Genomic DNA, 10,287 nt, shown 5'->3' on the forward strand with positions numbered 1-10,287 from the left:
TTTAAAAAGAATTAGAAAAACAACTCAAGTGAATATTTAAGCATCTCTTTGTTTTATTTACCAATACAAATTATTACTGTGGGAAAATGCAAATCAATAATACATACCATTAAAATACTATCTTGGTGAAAAGATGTGGAAAGAACCATTAATCAGTGCATATTTAGTCTGCAAAATATCTCAAGCATTGCTCCCAAACAGGCAGAGTGTGGAAAGCAGTAAGCAAGGCTTGTATTAATACTTTGATAAAAGTTATGACTCTTGAGAAGTCATTTTGTGTGTGTCCAGATACATGCAGGATGATTGGCATGTCCAGTTTATTGTGGTACTTTCTACTCAATTCATTCAATGCATTGCAGTTAAATTAATGGATTCAGTTGATGAGCCTTGAAAGTCTAACTAGGCTGGTAAATCAAGGGAATGCTGTTGAACCAATATGTCTGGAATTCAAAAAAACAAACAAACACTGAGGTAGGCAGAATCAGATATGTCCACATTCTAAACGCTAGAATCTGTGAATATGTTAATTTACATAGCAAAAGGGAGGTTAAATTAAGGAAATGCGATGGGGAGATTAAGGTGAAATACCCAGGTGGGTCCAAGGTAATCAATCTTATGAAAGGAAGGTAGTAGAATTAGGGTCACAGAGAGAGAGGGGCTGTGATGGTGGAAGCAGAGGTTGGAATGATGTTCTGAAGATTGATGAAGGGACTTTGAGGCAAGGAACGCCAGCATTCTCTGAAATCTGGAAAAGGCAAGGAGATATAGTCTCCCCTGGAGTCTCTAGAAGGAATGCAGCCCTGCCAATACCTTTTTCACTGAGTCATGCACATTTCAGACTTCTGCCTCTCAGAATTTTAAGATAATAAATTCGCCTTGTTTTAAGCTTCTATGCTTGTAGCAATTTGTTACAGCAGCTATAGTAACTAATACTGATACTCACTAAATTAGGTAAGGAGTTTATAGCTTTAGAAACGAAAGGGAGAAACATGGACTAGATGATAGGATAGGTAAGTTGCGTCACACCTGGTGGAAATATACGCAAATATGAATGGAGCAATGTTAACATGGCTAGAGAATGCCTTCACATGCTAGCTGGCTTTGTGCTTAGCCTTGGCCATTTCATCAGTTTCTCTGAAGACATAGAAGGCAAATGGCTTGGATGAATCTCAAGGGAATTATTCTGAATGAAACCAGCTGATCTCAAAAGGTTACACGCTGTATGATTGCATTTATATACTTTTCATTTTTTGTTGTGATGAAATTCACATAACATAAAATTAACCATTTTAAAGCATACATTTCAGCAGCATTTAGGACATCCACAATGTTGTGCAACCACCACTTATATCAAGTTCCAATCATTTTCATCATCCCAAAAGGAAACCCTGTACTCATTAAGTAGTCATTCCCCACTCAACCTTCTCCCAGCCCCTGACAAAAACAATCTGCTTTCTGTCTCTATCGATTGACCAATTCTGGATATTTCATACACATGGGATCATGCAACATGTGACATTTTGTATCTGGTTTCTTTCACTCAGCATATTTTCAAGGCTCATCCACATCATAGCATGTATCAGTACTTCATTCCTTTTTATGGCTTAATTATGTCCCATTGTATGGACACACCACAATTGTTTATTCACTCATCCACTGATGGACAATTCAGTTGTTCCCACTTTTTGGCTATTGTGAATAGTAAGGCTGAGAGCATTTATGCACAAGTTTTTGTTTGAATGTTTTCAAATCTTTGGGTATATACCCAGGAGTGGACTTGCTGTGTCATATTGTAATTCTGTGTCTATCCTTATGCCAGCACCACACTGTTTTGATCATTGTAGTTTTGTAGTAAATTTGAAATTGGAAAGTGTGAGCACTGCAACTTTATTTCCCCCAAATTGTATTGGCTATTCAGGACCCCTTCCAATTTTATATAAATTTTAGTATCAGCTTTTCCATTTCTGCAAAAAAGGACATTGAAATTTTAATAGGATCACATTGAATCTGTAGATTGATTTTGGTAGTATTTTAATATTAACAATATTATGTCTTCAAATCCATGAACATGACACATTAAAAGATTTTGCCTAAAAAGTTGGATTAACTTACTTTTGCCTGTAGATCTGTGAGGCTATTTTTCCTCTTGTGATTTTTTCCAATATGAATGCTATGCTTGCCTCATTCTCAGATTAGTTTAAAAGATAAATTATATTAGGATTGAAACTAGCACAGATCATCATAATGTGTCCTTCCTCTCCACCCCACTATTAACAGTGAAGCATTCTTCCTGATACATTAGTGTAAAACAAACAAACGTCATAAAGAAAGTTGTTTTTCACTCATACGGTACTCTCTGAAGACACACGGTCTTAAAAAAAATAATGTTTAAAATACTTCTAGTTCTTTAAACCAAAAGTGAAGCAAAAAGTGGGAATAAGTAATATAAGAAGTACTGTGAAGGAGTCAGAAGAAAAAATATTTTTAAAAAATGATCTGAATAAACACTTTTCCAAAGAAGACATACAGATGGCCAACAGGTACATGAAAAGATGCTCAACATCACTAATTATTAGAGAAATGCAAATCAAAACTACAATGAGATACCACCTCACACCTGTTAGAATGGCTATTATCAAAAAGACAAGAGATGACAAGTGTTGGCGAGGATGTGGAGAAAAGGGAACCCTTGTGCACTGTTGGTGGGAAGGTAAATTGGTGCAGCCACCATGGAAAACACTATGGAGGTTCCTCAAAAAAATAAAAATAGAACTATTATATGATCCAGCAACCCCACTTCTGAGTATTAATCTGAAGAAAATGAAAACACTAATTCGAAAAGATATATGCCACCCAATGTTCATTGCAGCTTATCTACAAATGCCAAGATATGGAAACAACCTAAGTCCCCACCAGTGTATGAATGGATAAAGAAGATGTGGTATATACACAGTGAAATATTATTCAGCTATAAAAAAGAATGAAATCTTGCCATTTACTTGCAACAACAAGGATAGACCTGTAAATCTTTAGAAGACAGATTTAGGACCTACCACAGCTCCCCAACATCGGAATTAGTGACCTTATTTTCCTCCTAGTCACTGCAAATATTTGAGTGGAAACGAAAAAGCCATATGTCAAGAATGTCAAAGAGAGATTCCTACACAGAAAAGGAGGTTGGACTTGATAAACTTTCAAATAGTTTTCAACTCTGAGATTCTATGGCTTAAATCTAGGAAGGTAAATTGACATATGGCAAAGCAATACGTTGATTATTTAATTTCATAACTGCTCAGAGAGGGAGGAATCCATGTTATACTATACCCTTTGAAGAAGATTTTATGGTGTGAACTGTGAACCAAATACTGAAATTGGAAATGGTTACTTTGACAGTGATAAAAAGTAACTAGGCTATACATTTTCATAAATATATGTGTGTTAATGTATATACACACAGATATATGTTTGTGTGCATATATATGTATGTATATATGTGTGTATATAAATTATATGTATATATACATATATATAATTCTTAAATGTAGACTTTGAAAATTGTCTCTCTGTAAATGTTAAGCAACCTCTCTTAGTTAAATTTCCTCAATGATAAAATGAGAATGACCATATACTTAGTTCATAGGGTTTCTAGGAAACTTATATGAAAAAATATGTAAATTGTTTAGTTCTTTGTCTGGCACATCTCTCAATAATCCACCTATGTGCTTTTTATTATTTATTTGTGGCCGCTTTGGGTCTTCGTTGCTGCACCCGGTCTTTCTCTAGTTGCAGCGAGCGGGGGCTACTCTTCATTGCGGTGCGCGGGCTTCTCGTTGCATTGGCTTCTCTTGTTGCGGAGCACGGGCTCTAGGCATGCGGTCTTCAGTAGTCGAAGCACGTGGGCTCAGTAGTTGTGGTGCACGGGCTTAGTTGCTCTGCAGCATGTAGGATCTTCCTGGACCGGGGCTCGAACCCTTGTCCCCTGCATTGGCAGGTGGATTCTTAACCACTGCACCACCAGGGAAGTCCTGTGCTTATTATTGATATGCATACCTTAAAGCCTTGATAGGCAATGAAAGACTCAGTTTTATTTAGCATATAAGTGTTCTTTCCAAGTTAAATTGCTCTTCATACGAACCTTAATTTTTCACCCACATTATTCTATACGTTGCCATTTAAGTGAACAAGCTCCTCTGCTACCTAAAGCTACAACCAATGTTACACAGTAGAAGTTTTAAATTGGATGCAAGGCCAGAAATTCCCTTTTATAAATGCTGACGTTGGCTCAGATAAGTCATCTTGTTGTTGATGTCCGGTCATACCTTGTGATGAGAATGATACATGCATTCCACAAAAATGTTGACTGTTAGCTTTTTCTACACGGCTTATTTCTAGCTACAATATCTCATGTTATATTGAGATATATTAAATATGAAATAATTCCACAAATAAGATAAACAGGAACTCCTCCACATGGTTTGTAGTAAGTACAGTGTCCTGCCGTGATTGTATATTCATTGTACTGAATCTTTTTATGGTATATTGATGAGCCAGTATTAAAAAGAACTACACTGAGTGGCAATCGTCCTTCGAGAATATTTTTAATTCTACCAACTTTAAGAATGAGGGCTCTTAGTTGGTTCTCTAACTTTTAGAGTTTTAACTCTATCCTGACGATTCCCAAATCTATGTTGCCGACATAGAATACTCCCCTGATACCTGCTGATCATTTGCATTTGGCTGGTTCACTAGCACTACCAGCTAAATAAACATGCCTAACATATAACTTGTCATCTTCCTTGAAAGTCTTGCCCTTTCTCCTATGTTTTCCATGTCATACAGCCTGTCACTAGGACAGGATCTCTGGAGCCCTCTCAGACTCCCCCTCTCTTTCATCCCCCCATTTGGTCAACTACCCAAATTTCTGGATTTTACTCCTAGAAGTTTCTTCCACCATCTTATCTCCATCTCTCCCAACCACTGCACTAGTTTAAGCACATCATCTCTCCTGGATAAACCTAACATTAGTCTGTTTAATAATTTCCCTGTCACTACCCTTATTTACTTCAATGTATGCTCCATCTGATGTCAGAATAACCCATCTAAAAGAGAAGTCTGACTGTATGACTCTTCTGCTAAAAACGTTTCAATGGCTCACTACTGTTCTCAAAGCTAAGTACAAGCTGTCTGACTTCATAAACCTAGTTTTTCATGATTTGACATGTGCCTACCTTCCCAGCTCTGTCTCTCACAATCCCTGACTTGGACTTGACATTCCAGCAACAACAGAAATGTGTTCAGTTCACGTAAAGAGTTGCCAGGTTTAGAAAATATAAATACAGGACACCTAGTTAAATTTGAATTTCAAACAAACAATGAATGCTTTTTTAGTATGAATGTATCCCGTGTAACGTGCTGTTTCGTACCTTTTCAGTAGTCCATACTATCACATCTCCCTGTAATGCACTTGCCAATTTTAAGATTCAACTCAATTACTACCTCTTGTAGTGTGCCCATCCTCCACACTCCCTCCCACCAATCCTGAAAGAATCAGATAGCTCTCTTAACATCACATACTGTAATTGTTATTTTTTGTGTCTTCCTCTGTCAGTGAGATTCCTTGAGGGCAGGGACCATATCTTATTTGTCTCTGTATTGCCACTGTCCAGCTTGGTGACAGATACATAGTAGATACTTAGTAAATATTTGATGAATATATGATTCTTCTCATACTAATGGTTATATCTTCTCTTTATACCCAACAGGAAGAATATTTTTACTGCTGCACAAAAGAAAGTGAGAAGAAAACCCTTCCCAAAATACAGCCCCAACCTCAAAGTTGATAGAACAGTGTATTTTCCCCTAGAGATTGAACAATTAAAGTAAATTGAACAGAAACAAATTTTTCTTTTTTCTTTTTTAAACATTGTGAAACATATTATATTTCATGAATTTTCAGCAGGTTCTTTGACCTCAAAACTATACGATGAAGTGGCTCATATCATTTGATTTTTGACTTATGCTCCCGTACATCTTTAAACATATATTTTCCATATTTCAAAGACCTATGGGCATTGGTAACTGACAGACGTAATCCCAGTTAACAATCTAAGAAGGAACTCACACTAACACTTTAGTAAGGTACAAGTTTATTTGCCTCTTGCCTACATTTTATTTCACTAAGGATAAGCTTTTACTTAGCACTTGAAAAAGAATGTGCTTGAATATCCATTAAAAAGTGAGTCAGCTGCAGATTTGATATTCAATTCCATGCTTGTGGAGAAGACAGGTAAACACATTCATCAATGAGTAAGCAAAGGTTAGTCATATGGAGAATCTGAACACTGGGATGAAATTTCTGCTACCCGTCTACCCTGTTTTCAAAGCATACTCTTTAGTAGTTCTTTAATTTATGCAATGATTCTTAAACTTATAATATTGTCTAGTTTTAGTCATAGAAATTGCAGCAAAATTTGCTTTATACTGTGCTCAAGACATCTTGCTGCTACGTTTGGCTGCTGAAAAAACACCTGAAAATGGAAGGATCCTGGGTTTCACAGGTTGTTTAAAAAAATATATGGATGGGACTTGAGGGTGGGCATATTAGTTTAGGAGGGATGGCAAAACAAAGTACTACAAACTGGCTAAACTGGGTGTTTGAAACAGTAGAAATTTGTTGTCTCTCAGTTCTGGAGGCTAGAAATCTGAAATCACGACGTCAGCAAGGTTGGTTCCTTAGGAGGATTCTGAGGGAGCATCTGTTCCGTGCCCCTCTCCTAGCTTCCAGGGACGGCTAGCAATACTTTGTATTCCTTGGCTTGTAGATGCCTCATTCCCATCTCTGACTCCACCTTTCTGTGGTGTTCTTCCTGTATCTGTGTCTTCATATCATTTCCTTTTTTAATAAGTACACCAGTCATATTGGATTCGAGCCCACAATAATGACTTGATTACATCTGCAAAGAACCTCTTCTCAAATAAAGTCACTTTCACAGATACTGAGAATTAGAACTTCAACATATCTTTTTTTTGGGGGGGGGGCACAGTTCAACCCATAAGAATCTTCCCTTTGCATCCCCCCAAATTCATGTACTTCCCATGTACAAAATACATTAATCCCATCCCAACATCCCCCAAAGTCTTAACCCATTCCAGCATCAACTTTAAGTCCAAAATATAATCTAAGTATAGTCAACTAAAGTCTCAAATCGTATCATATACATCATTTAAATAAGTTATAGGTGAGACTATGAGTATGGTCCATCTTGGGGCATAATTCTCCATCATCTATAGACCTGTGAAAACTGGAAAAGAAATTATCTGCTTCAAAGATACAATTATAGAACAGGCTTAAGATAGACATCCTAGGGACTTCCCTGGTGGTGCAGTGGTTCAGCGCTTCCACTGCAGGTGGTCCGGGTTCGATCCCTGGTCGGGGACTAAGATCCCACGTGCTGTGCGGTGCGGCCAAAAAATAAATAAATAAATTATATATATATATATATATATATATATATATATAGATAGACGTCCTATTCTAAAAGGGAGAGATTGGAAGAAGAAAAAAAAGGTGTCGTTAATCTAAAGTTCACAACACAGCAGGGCAAGTTTCACTAGGTTCCAGGACCTAAGAATGCCCTGCCCTCTTAGCCTTGGGCAGCAGCCCTACCCTCTGGAAACAAGGAGGCGGCCACTCTGCCCCCTTGGCCTGTGCTCTTTCTGGCCTTTGCATCCATGGCTCTGCCCTTAGAGTCATGCTTCCTTCACTTTGTCCCACCTCTGTCCCTTTCAATCTAGGCTAGCAATGCCATGTTGGTATACTTCTCAAAAACCTTTGTCTTCCATGAATGTCAAGGGAATTCACCCCATTTGACATGGGGTTTCTCCCAGATCCTTCCAGGATCACCACATTCCTATTGCTGAGATGGTTGATTGGATCCACAAAGCACGTACCTAATCAATTTAGCTAACAGTTGTTCAGCCACACCCTTGGCCTTGTTTCCAGATCATGATATCTAGATAGACTGAGAATTTTCCAAATCATTAAGTGCTAGTTGCTTTTGGCTTAATAATTTATTCCTTAATTTATATCTTTACTCTCGCATTTTAATATAAGCAGTAAGAAGAAATCAGGCTGTATCTTCCACACTTCAAAAATTTTCTCAGCTGAATATCCAGGTTTATAGTTTATAAGTTCTACATTTCACCCAACAAAAAAACACAATTCAAACAAATTTTCTGCCACTTTATAACGTGGATTGCTTTTCCTTCAGTGCTCAATAATGCATTCATCATTCCATTTTCAGGCCTCACCACAAGTGCTTTAGTGTTCATATTTTTACCATCCTCTCTTAAAGGCAATCTAAGCTTTTTAAAAAAATCAACACTTAGGAATTCTTCCAAGCTCTACCCATTATCCAATTCCAAATCTGCTTCTATATTTTAGATATTTGTTACAGTAGCACCGCACTTCCTGGTACCAAAATCTGTATTTGTCTTCTTGGGCTTCCAAAACAAAGTACTACAAACCGGATAGCTAAAAACAACAGAACTTTATTGTCTCACAGTTCTTTGGCTTAAATGCTTTGATTTAAAAGAGTATGAAACCTTGAAAAACTATATAGCAACCAGACATCTAGATATATAACTCAGAATAATTAGGCAGATATTTATAAGATTCTGATTTCATACTAATTATGTCTCCTGACAATTACGTTTTAGGTTCTAAGTAGCTAAGTAGCAATTGCTTATAGTTTGAAATGCATATATTAAATGCAAATATCTATTCCAGTAGCAACAACTTTAGCCCAAATTGAGCAATTTAACTGGCTTGGCCATGGTAATGGTTAAACCAGTCATTCATGGAGATGAAGTATGTGCTAATTAGGTTTGCAGATGACACTAACTAGTGAATTTGCTAGTACATTTAAATTGGGATTTAAATTCAAAGTGACTTGCATACTTAGAGAAATGGTCTTTCAGAAATAGAAATTCAATAGATGTAAGTGCATGATCTGGCATAGTTGGCTAGAATGAGTAGCTGACTCTTAGCTACCTCCCTACTTCCTGCCTCCAATCCATTCTATCCCTCAAGATTGTCCTTCCTCAAACATAGCTCAGATCATATCAGCATACTTCTCAAAAATCATCAAGGCTCCCCATTGCTCAACACATTAGTTACCAACTCCTCACTCTAGCACTTAAGACCTCAATATTTTTTTCAAATATCATCAAGGTTCCCAGATATTTGGAAATTAAACAACACATTTTTACTAACACATGCTTCAAAAGAAATTATTGAAGGAAATTAGAAAATATTTTGAACTGAATGAAAATCTAAATATACCATATCACAATTTTTGGGACTTGGCTAAAGAAGAGCTAAGTGGGAAATTTATGTCATTAAACGCTTATATTAGAAAGGAAGAAAAGACTCAATTTGATAACATCAGCTCCTACCGTGAGAAATTATAAAGCTAAATTAAACCCAAGGCAAGAAGAATGATAGTAATAATATAGATAAGAGCAGAAACCAATGAAATTGAAATTAGAAAAACAATAAATAATATCAATGGAACAAAAACTCTTCCTTCGAAAAGATCAAAGAAGCTGAAATATCTGAGAATTTTTTTAAAAGACTGTTATAAAACAATGGTTTTGGACACTGTCTTGGTCAGCTTAGGCTCCTATAAAATGATACCATAAACTGAGTGACTTATTAACAACAGAACTTTATATCTCATAGTTCTGAAGGCTAGAAGGGTGAGATCATGGTGCCAGCATGGTTGGGTTCTGCTGAAAGCTCTCTTCCAGGTTGCAGACTGTTAACTTCTCAGTATCCTTACATGGCAGAAAGAGAACTAGCTAGCTTTCTGGCCTCTTATAAGGGCACCAATCCCATTCATGAGGGCTCCACCTTCACGACCTAATTACCTCCCAAAGACCTCACCTCCAAACACATAAGGATTGGGGGGAGACACAACTATTCAGTCCATTGCAGACATAGTTTAAAGTATATGAAACTGTGCATATAGAGAAAATGACAGATAATATAGGAGTTTGCAGAAAGGGCAAAAATGACAGGATACTTATAATCATATGAACAAAAAAATGTCTTATAGTTGTAATTGTTTAAAAGTGTAGAATAGTGATCAAATTATTTAGATCTAGAGCAAATGCATATATAGGAAACAAGGTGATAATGTGGGAAAATTAGGAACAGTTTTAATTTTCAAGAGGAAAATGCTAGCCAATTTATTAAATGGTATTGGTAAAAAAAAATAGTATTGG

This window comes from Lipotes vexillifer, unplaced genomic scaffold, assembly GCF_000442215.2.
Source record: "Lipotes vexillifer unplaced genomic scaffold, Lipotes_vexillifer_v1.1 scaffold1114, whole genome shotgun sequence".
Taxonomy (NCBI): Eukaryota; Metazoa; Chordata; class Mammalia; order Artiodactyla; family Lipotidae; genus Lipotes; species Lipotes vexillifer.